Source organism: Panulirus ornatus, chromosome 11 (genome assembly GCF_036320965.1).
Source record: "Panulirus ornatus isolate Po-2019 chromosome 11, ASM3632096v1, whole genome shotgun sequence".
NCBI lineage: Eukaryota > Metazoa > Arthropoda > Malacostraca > Decapoda > Palinuridae > Panulirus > Panulirus ornatus.
Window position 1 is genome coordinate 45,908,339 of NC_092234.1, and position 22,173 is coordinate 45,930,511.

General features: G+C 47.4%; 1 protein-coding gene across 1 annotated transcript in view; it reads left to right on the forward strand.

Moving 5' to 3' along the window:
* Positions 1-221: 221 nt before the first annotated feature.
* Positions 222-22,173, forward strand: part of LOC139751466 (uncharacterized) — a 690,594-nt gene continuing 668,642 nt past the window's right edge. The window contains exon 1 of the mRNA XM_071666897.1: positions 222-399. The gene's annotated coding sequence lies outside the window, so the exon portion shown is untranslated. The remainder of the gene's footprint in view (positions 400-22,173) is intronic.

Genomic DNA, 22,173 nt, shown 5'->3' on the forward strand with positions numbered 1-22,173 from the left:
GCTTCATCGGTGTAATGTCTTGTTCGAAAATTCATTACTTTGGAAATATAACTTTTATAATTCTAATCACATCAATAACTTGTATCTTCGAATCTCTTACAGTACACAAAATTAAAACTTTGTTCCACTCATAAGAATATAATTTGCTTAGATTTGTAAAGAGTTTGATTTGACCAGGAGGTGTCGAGGCCGGAGCAACTGTCATAACCGCCAGTGACGACACGGCGTTCGAGGGTACCGCTTATTGCCGGATACCTCACGCTATTCCATCCGTGCTCCCTTTAGTATCCTTGTATTAGTGTCGTGTTACAAAAATGCGTTGATTTCTGAACTAAAGACCGTGATAAAGTTAGTAAATGACAGAACGACACGTGAGAGAGAGAGAGAGGAACACTCCAGGTAAGGTGAGTACAGCGCATTTGATTGTTCTGAGTCAAGTCCATTCTGAATATTCATGGCTTCCTGTCGAATACATTGAATATCTTAAGTTACGGGCCGTCACAGGAGAAACGTTCAAGCCTTAACGCTAAAGTGAAGAGGGAAATTTGTCGGGGTCTATCCAGTACTTTTGTCATTATCTCCACACAAGTTGGGTTGTCCACACACACACACACACACTACTGTGTGACGCCTTTAATATCTGGTTTGGTTGTTTTCGACTGTGGGAATTCGGCAATGGCGATGTGTATCAAATTCACGAGAAACACTCCAGCATGAATAAGTATACATACTTGACCAACCCGGTATGGGTGGATGAACAGCTGGGTTGGACTGTGGGCCCGACTGCCTCAACCAGGATTCGAACCCTATGCCATGCTCGACTCTAGGTGGCCGCACCGTGAATGCTGGAGGGTGGATGAACAGTTGGGTTGGACTGTGGACCGACTGCCTCAACCAGGATTCGAACCCTATGCCATGCTCGACTCTAGGTGGCCGCACCGTGAGTGCTGGAAGGCTTGACCGCTACACCACGGAGGTCCCTCGCCGCGAGATTACAACTTTAAAACATCGTCTAACAATCGGATAATTACATAATTTTTTTTTTTTAGGTCAGGATAATTTTGAGACCACACGTAATAGTGTGTTAGGTTGGGCGGGGTTCGAAACCCTCTGGGGAATCAGTATTGACGAGATGGCTTTCTCATTATTCTTTATATCCGGCAAAATAGTAAGGAAAAATGATTAAGCATTCACTAATTTATCTATTGTATGCGTATTATATGTAGTTAAGCTTGTATTTTCGTAGATTGTGTCCAGGTGGATTGATGTAATTACTATTTCCGTGTAGCGATAGACAGTAGCTGTAGCGATAGACAGTGTGGCTGTTTAGCGCCTGAGCTTTTCAGGTTGGGAGTTAATTAACCGGTCCTGTTGCCCACATTAGTAAATTTACCAATATATTTAATCTGTGTAATTTTAAGGCGTGTGTCTTGCTTTGATCAGGAAGGGGGTTGTAGAAGCAAAGGTCTTACTGGCTAGTGTTTTAGGGCATTATCTTAACAAAGATTAATTGAATGATATTTTTCAAGTTATTGAAAACAGTCGAAAATGGATTTTTTTTTTTACCTTATCTCTTCACATTCTTGAAAACTTCGTATACCGTGTTTAAGAAAGTTCTTAAGGTATGGTCTTTCCACCACGTTGAACTGCTCTCCACCACAACGTATTTCACACTTGGTACTAAATTGGGTAGCTTTCTGTACTTGATATATCGGTGTCTTTCTAAGGAATGGGGGACCAAATATGTACAACCTCTTCTAATTGTGGTGTTGGGGGACCAGGTATAGGCAGCCTATTCTAATTGTGGTTTTGATATGGAGTACATGAAGGGATAATCGCGCACTTCAGCAGTTTGTATAAATATAGTTGATTACAACTTGACAATACCCAGCATGTTTCACGAAGAGACACATAGGAAACCATAGTTATGTTCGGCTTATGAAGGTACCAGGTGAGTTTCTACTGTCCCAGTGTATATTATTATCTTCACATACAAGTTTCTCCTTGAATATTTTTTTTTTTAGCGTGTTAAAGTGTTTAGGTTTATCTTTTTTTTTTTGGTTCCTTCTGTTCCATTCAGCATTTTTTTTCTTAATCTAAGATTTTTAATGCCTAGATACGAGAACCTCATATAGGTTAGAAATTGCCTTTGTTTTTTTTTTTTTTATGTATATCAGACGATGTAATACATTCCATTCTGCTTATCTTTGTGTGATAGGCTAAGGTCGCATGTGAGTTGATTTTATTTGTGTGTCTGATAAACGCCATGAATTCCACAGGTGCCTGATTTGATAATTTTGATAACATTTTTTTTCTATTAATGATATATTATTATCGCTTGACGTTCTTCACAGATAATCTGCTCAGAGAGTGTGTGAAAACTCTTCTTGCTTCATGGCCTGTGTTACATTTCGGGTTAATAGAATTCGAAAGTTATATTTTCATCATAACACATTTATCGAATCATTGGCTGCTTCACGTAGCCTAATTTTGATTTTCTACTTCACGTAGCCTTGCTTATTTTGTACTTCACGTAGCCTTGTTTATTTTGTACTTCACGTAGCCTTGCTTATTTTGTACTTCACGTAGCCTTGTTTATTTTGTACTTCACGTAGCCTAGCTTATTTTGTACTTCACGTAGCCTAGCTTATTTTGTACTTCACGTAGTCTAGTTTATTTTGTACTTCACGTAGCCTAGCTTATTTTGTACTTCACGTAGCCTAGCTTATTTTGTACTTCACGTAGCCTTGCTTAATTTGTCCTTCACGTAGCCTTGCTTATTTTATCCTTCACGTAGCCTAGCTTATTTTGTACTTCACGTAGCCTAGCTTATTTTGTACTTCACGTAGCCTAGCTTATTTTGTACTTCGCGTAGTTTAGCTTATTTTGTACTTTACGTAGCCTTGTTTATTTTGTACTTCACGTAGCCAGCTAATTTTGTACTTCACGTAGTCTAGCTTATTTTGTACTTCATGTATCCAATCTTGACTGTTTCATTTAAAATGTTAGTACAGGATTTGCTGAAGAATGGAATTGAAAGTATCTTTCTCTAAAAGACAAATTTTTTTTTTCACAACACTTTTCAGTAGTTTACAGATAAAAAAAAATGTTGAGACTTCCTGGTCAGTAATTTTCAGTTCTCATTCTCTTAGCACTAGTGAAGATAGGAGACAGTGGCTTGCTCCCAGGCCTTAGATAAACATGCAACCTGGACTGTCTTATAATGTTAATCAGATGTTCTGTTGCGTTTTTAAATCCTTTATGTATATATTTTCAGGGTTAGATGCCTTGTGTATACACATTTACTTATTCTTAACGTCCATTGAACTGTCCTTTATATTTCATCTTGATAGTTAGGTATTGTATATGTTGAAGTCTTTGTCTTTTGTATGATGTATCCCATGTATTATTGGAATACCTTATAGGAGTGGAAGCTACGTGGGATTTGTTTAGGTCTGCCTTCACATTTGACTGGAGAGAAAACCTGCATAATTCATTCACAATTTGCATCATTCCCTCTCGTTCGTTATTCCATTGGAAATTGCAGAGTTTTCCAATGTGATTCCTTCTTTTGTTGCTATTAACATATACGAAGATTGAGACAGCAGCAGTTTTAAAAGTTCCCTAAAGAGAGAATAGTGGTACAGGAGCAGTTTTAAGTTCCCTAAAATGTTTGCCATCAGCTTTCAGTTCCCTAAAAAGCCACGCTTTAGTTTTCAGTTCCTTGAAAAGTCCGCCAGCAATTTTTAGTGCCCTAAAAAGCAGCGCTTTACTTTTTTTAGTCCCCAAAAATCCTCGCATCAATTTTCAGTCACTAAGTTGTCTCGCGTTGGTTTTCAGTCCCTCAAAAAGCCTCGCATCAGTTTAAGTACCCTGTAAAGCTTCGCATCAGTTTTAAGTACTCTGTAAAGCGTCGCATCAGTTTTAAGTACTCTGTAAAGCTTCGCATCAGTTTTAAGTAATCTGTAAAGCTTGGCATCAGTTTTAAGTACCCCGTAAAGCTTGGCATCAGCTTTAAGAACCCCGTAAAGCTTGGCATCAGTTGTAAGTACCCTGTAAAGCTTGGCATCAGTTTTAAGTACTCTGTAAAGCTTCGCATCAGTTTTAAGTAATCTGTAAAGCTTGGCATCAGTTTTAAGTATCCCGTAAAGCTTGGCATCAGCTTTAAGTACCCCATAAAGCTTAGCATCAGTTGTAAGTACCCCGTAAAGCTTGGCATCAGTTTTAAGTACTATGTAAAGCTTGGCATCAGTTTTAAGTACCCCGTAAAGCTTGGCATCAGCTTTAAGTACCCCGTAAAGCTTGGCATCAGTTGTAAGTACCCCGTAAAGCTTGGCATCAGTTTTAAGTACTATGTAAAGCTTGGCATCAGTTTTAAGTACCCCGTAAAGCTTGGCATCAGTTTTAAGTACTCCATAAAGCTTCGCATCAGTTTTAAGTACCCTGTAAAGCTTCGCATCAGTTTTTAGTGCCTTGAGAACCCTGCCATTAGTTTTCAGTTTCCTACAAAAGTCTCCCATGAGTTTTGAGGTCCATATAAAGCCTGGCATGCCTACAAAAGCCTGCCATCAGTTTTCAGTTGCTTGAGAAGCCTTCCTTGTGATGTTTATCGCTGGTAAACACACATTCTAGCCATTGCTTGTACTTTTCCAAGTAAGATTTCTTTGCAAGAATCGGTTCGTAAACCAGAGGTGATTTTCTGTACTTTCGTCCACAGTTCTACGACCTGATAGCTGGTAGCTACCAGTTTGTGTATGTGTGGGTTGCAATTTTCTCGATCGCTCAACTTAATGTTTACATTTTTTCTAAACTGCGCATACTTCATCATCAGATTTATCTTGCGTGTTTAGTTTATTTAATTTTTAAGTTGGTAGATAACATTTTCTACATTATCATTATTATTTATTATTATTATTATTATTATTATTATTATTATTATTATTATTATTATTATTATTTTAAAGTTTTTCTGTATTTACTTTTGGCTTGGTTTGATTACTCTTGTTGGAATATCGTCAATTTGAAATTACCCCATGATTTTTTTTGTTTGAGTGGGGTATAGCTTCTTGTTTGAAGGATTGTTGAAGTTAACGCCATTAGAAAGTCCGTCAGCCATTTTTTTTTCAACATCCAGCATTGTCTCTCTCTCTCTCTCTCTCTCTCTCTCTCTCTCTCTCTCTCTCTCTCAAGACCCCACTGCTGCGGCACGAGAGAGAGAGAGAGAGAGAGAGAGAGAGAGAGAGAGAGAGAGAGAGAGAGAGAGAGAGAGAATATGGAAGTCAATCCTTGTGTCTAAGTGTGGGTGTGTGTGTGTGTGGTAGTTGAGGTATGTGGTGGTAGTGTGTGGTGGAGGTGTGTGTGTGTGTGTGTGTGTGTGTGTGAAGCTAGGGCAGTGGGAAGGCACTTTGTAAGAGGAGGGAGGGAGGTGGAGGGAAGGGAGGAGGAGGGAGGGAGGGAGGGAAGACACTGAGCTATGATTTGGTATGCGTCACCGAGAGCAGGTGTTCCCAGAACCCGCATCTGTATGGCGGACAACAAGGGTCGAGACACGCACACACCGTCCCCCCCCCTCCCCCCTGCGGCCTCAGGTTATGACCGCCCCGGCCCCTCCATCACTCCTGGAGGAGGGGGGGGAAGGGGGGTACAGAGGGAGGGAGGGAGAGAGATGGAGGACGGGGTGCGAAGGAGGAAAGTCTATCGGGTGTGACAGGGTGGGAGGGGAAAGGGAGTTTTTTGAGGGAAAGGAGGGATGGGGAGAGGAGATGAGAGAGAGAGAGAGAGAGAGAGAGAGAGAGAGGAACACGACCTGCGGTTACCTACGACCAGATTTCGCCTCTGGAAGGACCAGGAGGGAAGCGACCGCACGACGTCTCGCTCACTTGACGTACAAGAAGACTGTTCCTCCCACCCGCCCGCACGCCCGCCTTCCCCTCCCAGCCGCCCGCACGCCCACCCGCCCGCACGGCCTCACGCTCTTCCAGCCGCCTGCACGCACGCCCTCCCAGCCGCCCGCCCGCCCGCCCGCCAGCCCGCTCACATCACATAATGATCCATACTTGCCTCACCAGGGACTGGTCTCAACCACACGTCATGTTGTCCTTCGTGGTGATGCCCACTGTGGTTGTGAGGGAGCGAGCCTTACAGGCAGCCAGGTAGGCAGGCGGCAGGGTAGGTTATCCCAGGCAGGCAGGGAGGGGGACTCCCCTTTAAATCTTGCCACATGCCCTACCCCCTGCTGTCCTCACATCCACACACACGCAGACACACACACACTCATTAACTCCTACTCTTCTGTGCTACCGACATCCTCACACACACAGACACACACACACACACACACACACACACACACACACACACACACACACGTTAACTCGCCTGCTCCTTCCCCTCCATCTTAACTCCTCCCTCACACTCATTAACTCACTCCCCTCCTCAATCCTAACACTTCCCTCTCAGTCATTAACTCACTCCCCTCCTCAATCCTAGCACCTCCCTCACACTCATTAACTCGCTCCCTTCCATTTTAACACCTCCCACACACTCATTAACTCACTCCCCTCCTCCATCCTAACACTTTTCACACGCACATTAACTCATTCCACCTCCATCCAACACCTCCCACACACTCATTAATACTCTTAAGTCTATCCCAACAACACCACCTCCATACTTGTTAACCCACTCCCATCCATCCTAGTACCTCCCCCACACTCGTTCACCCCTTCCCCTCCATCCTAATACCTCCCCCACACTCATTAACCCCCTCCCCTCCATCCTAGTACCTCCCCCACACTCATTAACCGCCCCCCCCCCACCCATCCTCTCCATCTTATCACTACCTGTCATATCGTTAACTTCCCTCCATGCCAATACCTTCCTCTTACCTCATTAACTCCCTCCCTCCCACCTGTATCCGTGTCTTGTCCCCGCGACATCCCAACCCCCACCCATCTCCGTCATCTGCTCAGTGAGCAAGTGGTGGTCATTAATGATGGATTACACGAAGGGAAAAAACAGAAACAAATGAATAACTGATTTTTATCCCCCCAAGTGTTTGTGTGTGTGTGTGTGTGTGTGTGTGTGTGTGTGTGTGTGTGTACGCCGTCGTGGTACCGTGACTTTGGCCACACACCCACCTGCCGCTGGTCGGGGGGGGGGGGGGGGGGAGATCCTGCCTTTGGCCTGTGTGACGTGGGGAGAGGGAGGAGGGAGAGGGGGGAAACTTGACCTCCTCCGTTGGCCTCCGGCAGAAGGGGATGTGTGGAGCTTCTCTGTGTCCACACGGGGGTTTGTGGCAGTGTTTACCCTTCCTCCCCTCCCCCCGGGGTACACACACACACACACACACACACACACACACACACACACACACACACGGTGCTGGTTGGCGGTCTGATCTGAATATTGGTCGTGTACGTGACACGGACGGAAGGCGACAGGGTTCTGCTCAAAACAATATACATCTCTCATATGTACGTAGCCAGTAATAAACATCTGTGGTGTGTATGTAGTCAACGATAAACATTGTGGTATTCACGTAGCCAACAACAAACATCTGTGGTGTGTACGTAGCAACAACAAACATCTGTGTTGTGTACGTAGCCAACCATATACATCTGTGGTGTGTATATATACAGCCTAGTCACTCCACTTACAAGACGTGCGCCTGGGAACACGAGCGATGTGTTGATGTGTGTAGCCATAGCGAAGACGACATTGGGAGGTCTGTTTAAGACGTATAGTATCTAGGAAGTCGAGGCTGAGTGCAGGAGTCTGTCGGTCGTGGCTAGATCAGAGATAGATGCACCGTGTGAGTGGCTCAGGTGTTGGCGGGGTGTGGTGTGGGGTGGTTGTGGTACCTGGTGGTGGTGATGTGGTGGGTCAGCGCGGCTGTCGGAAGGCCGTAGGAGGAGACCCGTGTGGCGTCTGCTCTTGCAAGGCGTGTGGTTTTATGAGGGAAGAGGAGGGTAGCGGCGGGCGGGCGAGCCGCGCCCCCCATGTTGCTCGGGCAAGACCGTGAGGGCTTAGAGGTTTCTGGTGTCCAGAAGAGGAGGAGGAGGAGGAGGTGGGAGGGAGGGAGGGAGTGTGACGAGGTGGATGACAGCGTCCGCCGGATTGTTCCGCCGTGGTGGGGGGTAGTTAGTAGACAAGCGTCTTAACGAGGTTGGGGGTGGGGATGATGCGTGGGGGGTCGGCGGGCCCCGTGTAGACATCGTGATCCGGTGTTGCCCAGTGTCCAGGAGCGTTGTGGTCATTTCGTGATGCCCTACCGCGCCTGGAGTCTTGCCTCCCTCCCTCCCTCCATACCTCTCCGTCACACACACACACGCACACACACACACACACACACACACACACACACACACACACACACAAGCCGTCGGACCTCGGGAGGCCCTCGAACGTCGTAACAGTGCATCGTAACACACACACACACACACACACACACAAGCCGTCGGACCTCGGGAGGCCCTCGAACGTCGTAACAGTGCATCGTAACACACACACACACACTACTGAGGGTGATGACACCACTAAGTGTTGGCGGAGCGCCTCCGTTGTGCCTCCCGCGTCTGATCGTGCATTACCGTCGCTCGCTCGTGTAGGTCGAGCCTCTCCGAAGATGGCGGGGAGATCGCGGGAGCCTCACATCGCCCGTCCAGTGTGGTGGATCTGTGTACAGTCGTCCCGTCGCCTCTGAAGTCAAGTAGGAGGGGGGTGTTCCGGAGTGGTGCCCCGGGGGGCGGCGGGGTGTCACTGGCAGGACGCGGGGGGGCGGCGGCGAAGAAGTATGGTCGAGGACCACTACCTACCTTTCTCTTGGTCGGTGCGTGTCGTCTGCTGCACTCCCGAACGCTCACCCGCATCCTTGTGGCGACAAGATTCCAAGGGGGCGCCTCTCTCTCTCTCTCTCTCTCTCTCTCTCTCTCTCTCTCTCTCTCACGCGCGCGCCTGACGGCACGCCTCCGTGCGCAGCGCTGACGGAGTGGGGTGGCGGCGAAGACGACGATGATGATGTTGCCTTGACTGGAGGAGGTGTCGTCGAGGTGGTGCCCCAGGTGGTGGTGGCGGTGATGGCGGGTGGTGGTGGCGGGTGGTGGTGGTGGTGGTGATTGTGGTGGTGGTGGTGGTGATTGTGGTGGTGGTGGTGGTGGTGGTGATTGTGGTGGTGGTGGTGGTTGGTGGTGGTGATGGCGTTGTGAGAACCAAGTTCATCATTCTTTTGTCTCGCGACACCGATTTCCCGTCGGTTTCATTGACTGTTCTCCTTAGCCCCGGGGGCAGGAACTAAACTAGAGGGATTGGATTATCCCTCAACGAGAGAGAGAGAGAGAGAGAGAGAGAGAGAGTCCGTCCCACCTGAATAGTCATGGGTACTCGATGAAGGCGTGGTGACACGAGCTGAATCTTGTCCCTCTGGGCTGTTAAAGGTTTCGAAACCGCAATCTGGGATTGGCTCGTGGGAATTCTTTTTTTTTTTTTTTTCACAAGGTTTCGAACCCGGGATGTGGGTTTATCTCTCTCAGGAATTTTTTCTTGGGGAGTTTTTAAGCTGTGCTGGAAGACAGGGACGACGTGTCTTTGAGTTTCACTTTGGGAACGTGTTTTCTGTTCGTCATGCTCACGTACGTACCACATGACGGGGTGTAGGGTAGGCCAGCCTGATTATAGATGGCTTTGGTGATGGTATAATGACCTGCATTGTATGGTAGACGTATCAGCCTATATAGGATCAGAGCCGACCAAAGATGTAGCATCCTATATAGGGTCAGAGCCGACCAAAGACGTATCATCCTATATAGGGTCAGAGCCGACCAAAGATGTATCATCCTATATAGGGTCAGAGCCGACCCAAGACGTATCATCCTATATAGGGTCAGAGCCACCCAAAGACGTATCATCCTATGTAGGGTCAGAGCCGACCAAAGACGTATCCTATATAGGGTCAGAGCCGACCCAAGACGTATCATCCTATATAGGGTCAGAGCCACCCAAAGACGTATCATCCTATATAGGGTCGGAGCCGACCAAAGACGTATTATCCTATATAGGGTCAGAGCCGACCAAAGACGTATCATTCTATATAGGCTCAGAGCCGACCCAAGACGTATCATCCTATATAGGGTCAGAGCCGACCCAAAACGTATCGTCCTATATAGGCTCAGAGCCGACATGTACTGATCTGGTTACTGATAAGGGAGCCACGGCTCCTAATTACTGTCTACATGGACTAATGACTCTCTACATATAGAGGTAATTAGTGTCTACGCGTCTTAAGAGATATAGTCTTCGCTTGTATAACTTCTTGAGTAAATACAAGACGTTCAGGGGAGATTTTTATGTACCCAGTGGAGGCATCTGGTACATAAAGATGTACCTGTGTCTTCAATTTCATCATCATTTTCCTCCGTTCTTTCCCTTCATTCTCCTCCGTTCTTTCCCTTCATTATCGTCCGTTCTTTCCCTTCATTTTCATCCATTCTTTCCCTTCATTCTCGTCCGTTCTTTCCCTTCATTCTCCTCCGTTTTTCCCCGTTAACTGCTGTACTGCATACAGGGGTAACGGGGATGCGTTGTACATGGAGTGAGGGGATGTTCTCTTCCTCTAACCCGGATCCTTAATGTATGCATCAATGACTGATCAGTTAAAGTAGTCGAGAACTACACCATAGAGACGTTTGAGGAGTCGAGAACTACACCATAGGAACGTTTAAGGAGTCGAGAACTACACCATAGGAACGTTTGAGGATTCGAGAACTACACCATAGGAACGTTTGAGGATTCGAGAACTACACCATAGGAACGTTTGAGGATTCGAGAACTACACCATAGGAACGTTTAAGGAGTCGAGAACTACACCATAGAGACGTTTGAGGATTCGAGAACTACACCATAGGAACGTTTAAGGTGTCGAGAACTACACCATAGAGACGTTTGAGGAGTCGAGAACTACACCATAGGAACGTTTGAGGGTAGACTTAGTTAATATCTCGCTTCATACCCACTACTGACTCTTTATTTTGCGCCTCCGTAACTACACGTCAAGTTCGCTGGCATTTCCCATCTAAAACGCTAACGTGCTTTTAGTTATTTTTTTTTCTTTGGGTGCATTTAATCTCGAGAGTTTCTGATCTCAGCTGCAGCCATCAAAGTCCTTGAGAGTGAGCACACCAACCCCCCACCCCCCTCCCAGAATGGTCTTCTGCCATTTTAAGTTCCTCTGTATCCACGTGTATTCTCGTCCTGCCATACCTGTATCCACGTGTATTCTCGTCGTACCATACCTGTATCCACGTGCATTCTCGTCGTCGTGTACCATACCCCTGTTTATGTGTTCTGTGTGGTTGATGGTCTAGTAAACAAGAGCCAAAGATGTAGGTGGGGGTTCGCTTGGATTTCCTCTCCAGGTCTGGGGTTGGTTGAGGCTTGGTTTGTGTGTGTGTGTGTGTGTGTGTGTGTGTGTGTGTGTGTGACCGGGGGTGTGGGAGGGTCTCGGAGGTGACAGCGTGGTGGATGACGCCTCGGTGCAGAACCCCATTATAAGAGGTTGAGGTCAGCCAGGGAGAGGGCCATTCACAGGTCCCTGTGTTGGAGAGGGGCCTTTTACATACCCGTGTTAGGGGGGCCGGCCCTCATCCTCAAATCCCTGTGTTGGAGAGGGCGCCCTCGCCTCCACAAATCACAGTGTTGAGAGGGCCCATCTCCTCTACAAATCCCAGTGTTGGAGAGAGAGCCCCTAACAAATCCCGGTGTTGGAGGGGGGCGGGGCCCTCTTTACAGATCCCTGTGTTGGAGAGGGCCCTCTCTCTCCTCCACAAATCCCAGTGTTGGAGAGAGGGGTGCCCCTCCTTTCTTTCCCCCCCCCCATCCCCTCCCTCCCCCCACCTTCTCACAAATCAATCGAGACGGTGTGGAGGGAGGAAGGGAGGGGTCAGGGAGGGAGGGTCAGAGGGGCAGGGCAGGTAAGCTTGCCACTTGTCCAAACAACGATCACAGGGACGATCACGCGCCACACAAAAGACTTTTACAATGGAGACACGACAGAGAGAGAGAGAGAGAGGGAGGGGGAGAGGGAGGGAGGGACGGGGGGAGGAGGGAGAGCGAGTGAGAGGAGTCGGTGTGCGGCCTAACCCCCCCCCTCCGGGGGGTTCCCGCCCTCATTACTCATACATCAACTTTGATCCTGACTACCGCCGAGTGTGTGGCCCCGAGCGCAGCTACCCGGGCAGGCAAGGAGGGAGGGAGGCCCCTCTTCTTCTTCTTCCTCCTCCTCCTCCTCGAAGCCCGTCCCTTTCTGTCCCCTCCTTTCCCGTCCGGTCCCCCTGTCCTCCGCAGTCCGTTCCACCGTTCGCTATCCCGCCTCTGGCCGTTCATCCGTCCCGCTGCCCCATGCGTTCCGTTCCAGCCCGGTCCCGTACTGTCCTCTTTCCCATCTGTCATTCCCTGTCATCCGTTCCTCCATCCCTTCTCTCACAGTGGCAGGGTGTTAGGTCCCCTTCCTGCTCCCTCCGTCCCTCCCTTATTCCCTCCTTCCCTCACAGTGGCACGGTGTTGAGGGCGCTGTGGTTCCCTTCCTGCTCGTCTTATGAGGGAGGGAGGGAGGGAGCAAGGAGGGAGGGAAGGGGGTATCGTCTCCCTTCAACCTGGTCGCTCCCGTTGCCCCACACCTCCTCATGATGTCACTGTGCCTCATTCATTTGAATTCTCTCTCTCTCTCTCTCTCTCTCTCTCTCTCTCTCTCTCTCTCTCTCTCTCTCTCTCTCTCTCTCTCTCTTTTACACACGCACAATGTCTGTCTCTCAGTCTCTTAAGCTCTCAGTTTTTCTATGAATCTCTCTCTCTCTCTCTCTCTCTCTCTCTCTCTCTCTCTCTCTCTCGTGTAACACGACTCACTTCATCCCACCCGCCAAGTCGTAGATGTGTTATGGCGTCACGGTGCGTGACGCCGCGTGACGGGCGCGGGTGACGCGACCTTGGTGTGGGGTAGGTGACCACCCACAACCCCCTGGTGTGTTGGGGGTGGTGGGGGGAGAAGGGGGGGTTGGGGTCGAGAGGTGTCCCTATCCAGCTTGGTCATGTATTTTGTGTTATGGGGAGGGTGAGATAGATAGAGAGAGAGAGAGAGCTACATTCTTTGAGTTTCGGAGATCCGTTATAGAGCCTTTGTGTGTGTGTGTGTGTGTGTGTGTGTGTGTGTGTGTGTTAAGGGGACAGAGTTTGACACTCGTGTTGCCCCGTCTCTTTAACCTTGTATGATATGTACCATGTCTTTACCATTGTGTGTGTGTATACACCCCCCCACGTACACACACGCACTGAGCTTAAACCAGGCGTGTGTGTGTGTGTGTGTATACACACCTGGCGTTTTAATATCATGTCAGAAAACGTTTTGAGGAAGGGAGACGCGTCCCACACACACACACACACACACACACACACACACACACACATGATGTTGACTCTTGCCCTCTTTTGATGTTTGCTGGGTGAGGGTGGCCTCCCCCCTTCCCCCACCTGGGGGCCCGCCCGCAGGGGTCAAGCTAAAGACCAGGTGGGTCATCGTACCTACTGAGAGTAACCGTCGTGCTCAAGGGGTCGTACCGTCGTGCTCAAGGGTCGTACCGTCGTGCTCAAGGGTCGTACCGTCGTACTCAAGGGTCGTACCGTCGTGCTCAAGGGGTCGTACCGTTGTGGAAAGGGTCGTGCCGTCTTGCTCATGGGGTCGTACCGTCGTGCTCATGGGGTCGTACGGTCGTGCTCAAGGGGCGTACCGTCGTGCTCACGGGGTCGTACCGTCGTGCTCAAGGGGTCGTACCGTCGTGCTCAAGGGGTCGTGAAGTCGTGCTCAAGGGGTCGTACCTTTGTGGAAAGGGTCGTGCCGTCGAGCTCATGGGGTCGTACCGTCGTGCTCAAGGGGTCGTGAAGTCGTGCTCAGGGGTCGTACCGTCGTGCTCAAGGGTCGTATCATCGTGCTTAAGGGATCGTAACGTCGTGCTCAAGGGTCGTACCGTCGTGCTCAAGGGGTCGTGAAGTCGTGCTCAAGGGTCGTACCGTCGTGCTCAAGGGGTCGTGAAGTCGTGCTCAAGGGTCGTACCGTCGTGGTCAAGGGGTCGTACCGTCGTGCTCAAGAGGTCGTACCGTCGTGCTCAAGGGTCGTACCGTCGTGCACATGTTTCTCATCATGACGACAACACAAGGGGATAGCCTTCCTCTTGTATGTCATGGAGGAATGATATGCATAATCATGTTCAGATTACATTAAGACGCATGGACGCACCTAGATGGCACGGTGGAGAATCAGTGACACTGAGATTACATTTGAGGGCAAGTCCGTGGCATGATAGTATGATGTATACCAGCAATATTTAGGTTACATTTGGAAACATGGCCCACAGGGAGATGGTATAAGTCAGTGACATTGTACAAATTACATTTGGAGATAAAGCAGTGATAAGAATGTACGGTATAATTCAGTGACATTGATTACATTTGGAGATAAGGCAATGACAAGAATATCTCATATTCCAGCAATATTGCGATTACATTATGAACCAGTGATATTATTGATAGGTAATTATGAAATAAGACGAGAAGATGAGACACCAGTAATATTAAGATTACATTAGGAAATAAGTCTACAGGAATGTATCAAACATCAGTGATAATAATTATATTACAAAATGGGGATATGATTAAGATTGCAATTACATACGACTCCAGAAGGTAGTATGTGACAGCAATGGTATTAAGATTACATTTGGAAATAAGACTATAAGACGGCATGATACACCAATTATATTAAGATTACATTAGGAACTACTTCTACTACTACAAGAATGTGGTATGAAACAAAAATTATATTAAGATTGCATTTAGAAATAATGTTACAAGAAGGTGGTATGAAATGGATTATGTTGAAATTACATTAGGAAATACGATTACAAGATAGCGTGAAACACAAATTAACATTACTTTAGAAATAAGACAACAAGTAGATGGTATGAAGAAATAAATTACATTAAGATTACGTCTGAAAATAGAATTAGAAGAATGTGGTATGAAACACGAATTATACGAAGATTGCGTTAGGAAATAAGACTGCAAGAAGGTGGTATGAAACAAATTATATTAAGATTACGTTTAGACACACTACAAGAAGCTGGCATGAAGCACAAATTACATTAAGATTGCATTAGTGCACAAGTCTACGAGAGGGTGATATGAAACACAAATCATATTAAGATTACATTTGGGAATAAGTGTAAACAATGGTGGTATGAAGCCCAAAATTACATTAGAATTACATTAGGGTAATAAGACCATACAGGAAGGTGGCGTGAAAGGCCGAGTGACATTAGGATTACATTAGGAAACGCAGTGCCACAGTGGAGGAACGAGAGAGGACACACACACACACACACACACACACACACACGCACACGGGCTAGGCTAGGCAGACCGGGGGTGGAGAGAGAGAGAGAGAGAGAGAGAGAGAGAGAGAGAGAGAGAGAGAGAGAGAGAGAGAGAGAGAGAGAGAGAGGCGCCACAAAGCGCCAGCTGTGTTGATCTTTCATCTGATTCCTGCGTCTGACGGAACCAATTCCCTCAGCGACGCCAGGGCGCGCCGCAACCAAGATCGTTAACGCCCCCGCTTAATTGTGGGAGTTTGGCCTCTATCGCCCGGGAGGCCTTAGCAGCCTCTTGGCGCGGGGCTGGGCTGCAGCGCTCTGGATCCGCCTCTGCCTTTAGCGGGCCAGCCAGGCGAAGATTTGACTGTTTTGATTCAACCTAAGTTTCATTTGGTTTTTTTTTTTCCTCTCTCTCTCTCTCTCTCTCTCTCTCTCTCTCTCTCTCTCTCTCTCTCTCTCTCTCTCTCTCTCTCTCTCCACGTGAGGGGAGAAATCAGATGTCGAGGATCTCTCTCTCTCTCTTGTTCGCGTTTAGAGTGTAGCCCCGGAGATCAAAAGACCTCGGCGAGATTGGGGGTTGGGGAAAGGTTTGGGGGGAGGAGGTGGTGAGGTGGTGGTGGTGGAGGAAGGAGAGGAAGAGGGGTGAGGGAGGGATAGTCGGTGGCTGTTGGAGGAAGGGAGGGGAGGTAGGTAGGTAGGAGAAGCTGGGTTGTGTGAGGATCATTCCCGCCTGAAATTAATTCCTGTTCTGGGATTCAGGGAGACAAATGTCCATTTTTGTTAAAGGTGAGAGACATGGGCGGTTTGGGGGGGAGGGGGTAGTGGGGGAAGGCCTTTGGGTGGGGGAGGGGTTGGAGGGAGGACGAGGGGTTGGGGGGGGGGATACGTGGGAATACCAGGTACTGGCGGTGTGTGGCCAGGTTACCTGCTGTGGAGGACAGTAATAATGTATTACAGTTGTGATGGAGACAGGACAATACAGCAGAAGGCTCCTCCCCCACCCACCACTATAGATGGAGACAGGACAGTACAGCAGAAGGCTCCTCCCCCACCCACCACTATAGATGGAGACAGGACAGTATAGCAGAAGGCTCCTCCCCCACCCACCACTATAGATGGAGACAGGATACTTAAGCAGGAGACACCTCCACTCACCCACCTCTCCATCCGGTACATAAACATTACCTGGACATTCTGCAGGAAGGAACGAGTGTAATACAAATCATGATACAAATTCGGGCCCCTGGATGCCTTGAAAAAGTGCAGATTGGGCCATTTTTATTTCTATAATAAATAATAACTTTCAAAAAAAGTTAGACAAGCTTTTATAATACTTAAGTGACATCCAAGCGTGGTAGATTGTAACACACACACACACACACACACACACATGGGTCTGCGATCAAAAAGCCAAAGGTCTTCTTTCACTGTTGTTTGAACTCGTCTGTTGCCTGGCCTGCGTCGGACCACCACACACTGTTTAGTTCTGTCCTCACTGTAGCCATGACTCCATCAATCCCAGTTTTAAGTGTCGTCGGCGGTAGCCACGGCTTCATCAATCCCGACTTTAAGTCTGTCTCTACTTCTGGGACTGTGTCGTGTGTATAACCCTTTGCTCTTTGATTATATCCTCCGTCCCCTCAAAAATCGGACAGAGCTGGACAGAAATTATCAGAGCTCAGAGCTCAACATCCAGCTTTTACGATTTCCTGGGTACATTCCAGTGTTCCCCTGGACGATAATTCAAAGGCACATTTCAATGTTCCATTGTACAATAATTCCAGAGCATATTCCAGTGTTTCTTCGTACAATACTTCCACGGCACGTTCCAGTGTTACCTCGTTCAATAATTCCACGGCACATTCCAGTGTTACCTCGTACAATACTTCCACGGCACATTCCAGTGTTCCCTCGTTCAATAATTCCATGGCACATTCCAGTGTTCCCTCGTACAATAATTCCATGGCACATTCCAGTGTTCCCTCGTTCAATACTTCCACGGCACATTCCAGTGTTTCCTCGTTCAATACTTCCACGGCACATTCCAGGTGTTCCCTCGTTCCATACTTCCACGGCACATTCCAGTGTTCCCTCGTTCAATAATTCCACGGCACATTCAAGTGTTCCCTCGTTCAATACTTCCACGGCACATTCCAGGTGTTCCCTCGTTCAATAATTCCACGGCACATTCCGGTGTTCCCTCGTGCTAACAAGGCTTGATCAGAAACATTGAATGAGCAATGGTAAATTTACAGCCATACCATCGGGATTTACCATCGTGTTGTTGTTGCTGCTGTGTCGTTAATGGTAAATGTTGGGTTTTAGGTCTTCTACCTTATATTTGTAGCCATGAAGAGCTAACGTTCTGTTCGCTGTATTTCATGTCACTAGGCACGACTTGGTGTATTTAAAAGGTCACCAGTCTTTTATCACTTTCACACGTCATTTCCTCCACGAGAAATGTCATTGAATATTCTATGATTAGATACACAAAGGATTATAACCTTCATATTAGTGAAGGTCTATACAAATTGGATAACTTTAGTGTTGATAAAATTTGTAAACAATTCACTTTCTTGTCCACATGATATGTTTATGATACGCTCGTTGTCTGTTTTGGACAGTCGCATGTTTACTAAATGGCGTCCTAGCTACGTCTCTTCGTTGTATATCAACTGACTTGTTATATTTCTCTCTTGTGTCTCCCCTGATGATGTGATTATGACACGAAAGTGCACTTGGGAACTTATCGCGTTTCATTTTCCCCGTGGACTCGTAGGAATATATATATATATATATATATATATATATATATATATATATATATATATATATATATATATATATATATATCCCTGGGGATAGGGGAGAAAGAATACTTCCCACGTATTCCCTGCGTGTCGTAGAAGGCGACTAAAAGGGGAGGGAGCGGGGGGCTGGAAATCCTCCCATCTCGTTTTTTTTTTTAATTTTCCAAAAGAAGGAACAGAGAAGGGGGCCAGGTGAGGATATTCCCTCAAAGGCCCAGTCCTCTGTTCTTAACGCTACCTCGCTAACGCGGGAAATGGCGAATAGTTTGAAAAAAAAAAATATATATATATAATGTCTACTCTAGAAATGTAGTGGTTTGCTCTTGTTTACACTGAAGTCACTTTACTATGACTGACCGCCGTATTCAGCTTGTCTAAATCGCATTGAAATCATCATTGTATAGAGAGCCTTCGCCTTTTGGGTTCCGTGATCTCCTTCCGCGTCTCCGGCAAATCATGGCAGTTGTCACTTGGGCCCCCCGCCCGTCTCCAGAAAACTGTGGGATGTAGATCAAGACGATGGATCTCCTGCTGGGGGTGTGCCATGTTGGATGTATGGGGTCGTCATTTTAATCCCCTCTGTTGTCCCCCTGCCAGTAAGGTGTGGTTTTGGCCACTCTTCACCCCCACCACCACTATCCACGCGTAACGCTTGAGAGTTTGTGTGTGTGTGTGTGTGTGTGTGTTAGTCGCGAGGGGATGAGGTAGCATGGCTGGTGAGAGAGAGAGCGAGGGGGAGTGTGAGGTAAAGCCGGTGAGGGAGTGAGGAGGCCATACCATGGCGAGAATCAGGGAGGGAGGGAGGGAGGGTGAACAGCAGCGAATAGTGATGGGCTGATTGGGATCTTAAGCAACGGGAGGGTACATGGATGGCGACCAATTTCATTTCATTTTCGCAGTGGATTATTTTTCATGTTATCTGTGACGGCACAGGTAACTGGATTCCTTAATCAGAGCCATCTGGCTAACGCGATATATATATATATATATATATGTGGCCGTTTCCCGCGTTGCCCAGGTAGCGCCAGGGATAGATAAAAGGAAATGCCGCATCCTCTCGCAATCCATTCTCTAGTTGTTATGTGTAATGCACCGAAACCACAGCTCCATATCCACATCCAGGCTCCACAGAGCTTGCCATGGTTTACCCCGGACGCTTCACATGCCCTGGTTCAGTCCATTGACAGCACGTCGATCCCTGTATACCACATCGTTCCAGTTAATTCTATACTGTGCACGCCTTTCAACATGTTCAGGCCCAGATCGCTCAAAATCCGTTTCATTTGATCCTTTCATCTTGTTTTCTCTTCCCGTTCTCTTGTTCCCTCCATTTCTGAAACACATATCTTCTTTGTCAACTTTTCCTCACTCACTCTCTTCATATCTCCAAACCATTTCAGCACAGCCTTCTTTGCTCTCAACCACACTCATTATCACGCATCTCTCTTACCCTTACTTACATTACTTAGTCGATCAAACCACATGTTGTCCTCAAACATCTCATTTCCAACACATCCACCCTACTCCGCACAACCCTATCTATAGCCCACGCCTAGCAACCATATAACAATGTTGGAACCACCATTCCTTCAAACATACCTTATTTTTGCTCTCCGAGGTAACATTCTCTCCTTCCACACATTCTTCACCGCTCCCAGAGCCTTCGCTCCCAAACCCATAGGGAAAGAGGATGAACAGCTGGGTTACTGTGGACCGACCGCCGCGACCAGGATTCGAACGCATGCGCTCGAACCCTCCCCGGGCGGCCGTTGAAGGCATCATGGCCACGGTTTTCCACTGCCACCCTCGCGTCTAGTCTCTAAGCAGTGGCTGTGAGATTCCGGAGTTTGGTCGATTCGCCGTTCGGGTCGGAAGCCCCTCTGCCACCAGGGCCCCCACCAACCAAGACGTAAATATTTTTCAACGCCTCCTTCAGTTGTTAAGGGAAGGTCTTGTCATTGCCTGCACCCCACTATGCATGAAGTGGCCCACGGCACTTAATGAACCATGTAGCACTCTCTCTCTCTCTCTCTCTCTCTCTCTCTCTCTCTCTCTCTCTCTCTCTCTCTCTCTCTCCCTCCCTATCTATCTTTCAATCTGTCTGTCTATCTAATTATCTATGTCTATCTATCTATCCTATCTATATCTATCTATCTATCTATCTATCTATCTATCTATATATATATATATATATATATATATATATATATATATATATATATATATATATATATATATTGTGAGTTGCTGTAGTTCAGCGTGTTTTTTTTCCTAAATGACATAGCGTTGAGAATATTGACAGCGAGACGGTAAATTCATTTGTAATGTAATTTGCATTCAAAAGTCAAAGGGGGTAGGGTCTGATACCATTTGCATTAACTGGAGTGCCTGGTAAATCGTAAGGTACAGACACACTAATGAAATCGACTGCTAGGATGGTAGCGGGCTAGGGGGGGAGGGGGCCACTAGTATATATATATATATATATATATATATATATATATATATATATATATATATGCATATGATATTTGAGTCAACGGGGAAATGAAACACGGTAAGTTCCCAAGTGCACTTTCGTGTAATAATCACATTTTTTTTTTTTCCACCATCTTTGGTCGTCCGGTGTTTGAGTGATCGATATTTGTTGATGGAGGATTCCCGAGTATGTTGTTGTGGTCCTTGTGGGGTTATTATGATACCAGGGTGTGTTGTTGTTGTTGGTACTTGTGGTGTCGTTGTGATCATGAGTATGTTGAGGCGTCAGTATGAGGCGTCAGAAGGATTCGTGAGGCGTCAGTAGGATTCGTGAGGTGTCAGTAGGATTCGTGAGGCGTCAGTATGATTCGTGAGGCGTCAGTATGATTCGTGAGGCGACAGTATGATTCGTGAGGCGTCAGTATGATTCGTGAGGCGTCAGTATGATTCGTGAGGCGTCAGTATGATTCGTGAGGCGTCAGTATGATTCGTGAGGCGTCAGTATGATTCGTGAGGCGTCAGTATGATTCGTGAGGCGTCAGTATGATTCGTGAGGCGTCAGTATGATTCGTGAGGCATCAGTATGATTCGTGAGGCATCAGTATGATTCGTGAGGCGTCAGTATGATTCGTGAGGCGTCAGTATGATTCGTGAGGCGTCAGTATGATTCGTGAGGCGTCAGTATGATTCGTGAGGCGTCAGTATGATTCGTGAGGCGTCAGTATGATTCGTGAGGCGTCAGTATGATTCGTGAGGCGTCAGTAAGATTCGTGAGGCGTCAGTATGATTCGTGAGGCGTCAGTATGATTCGTGAGGTGTCAGTAAGATTCGTGAGGCGTCAGTATGATTCGTGAGGCGTCAGTATGATTCGTGAGGCGTCATTATGATTCGTGAGGCGTCAGTATGATTCGTGAGGTGTCAGTAAGATTCGTGAGGCGTCAGTATGATTCGTGAGGCGTCATAATATTATGATTCGTGAGGCATTAGTATGATTCGTGAGGCGTCAGTATGATTCGTGAGGCGTCAGTATGATTCGTGAGGCGTCAGTATGATTCGTGAGGCGTCAGTACGATTCGTGAGGCGTCAGTACGATTCGTGAGGCGTCAGTAGGATTCGTGAGGCGTCAGTAGGATTCGTGAGGCGTCAGTATGATTGCCCGATCGTGTGTGCAGACGGAACATCTCCCTCCCTGTTCTACGAAGGCAGGGGACCCCACCCTGCGTTAATAGCATTAACCTTGTTCTTCAGCTTATTCAAATTAGATTTAGTTATTCCGTTCTAGATTTAGTTATTCAAAGTAAGTGACCAGTTCTCTGGTCGCATGCGTCATTTTTTGGGGCCTGGGCTTGATTGGGATGGCTGGCTAGGATGAATGGGCTGGCTGGGATGAATGGATGGCTAGGCTAGGCTAGGCCCTACCTCATCCCACCCTAGGGCAGTGCACCTAGTCATGTGTGTGTGTGTGTGGCTCG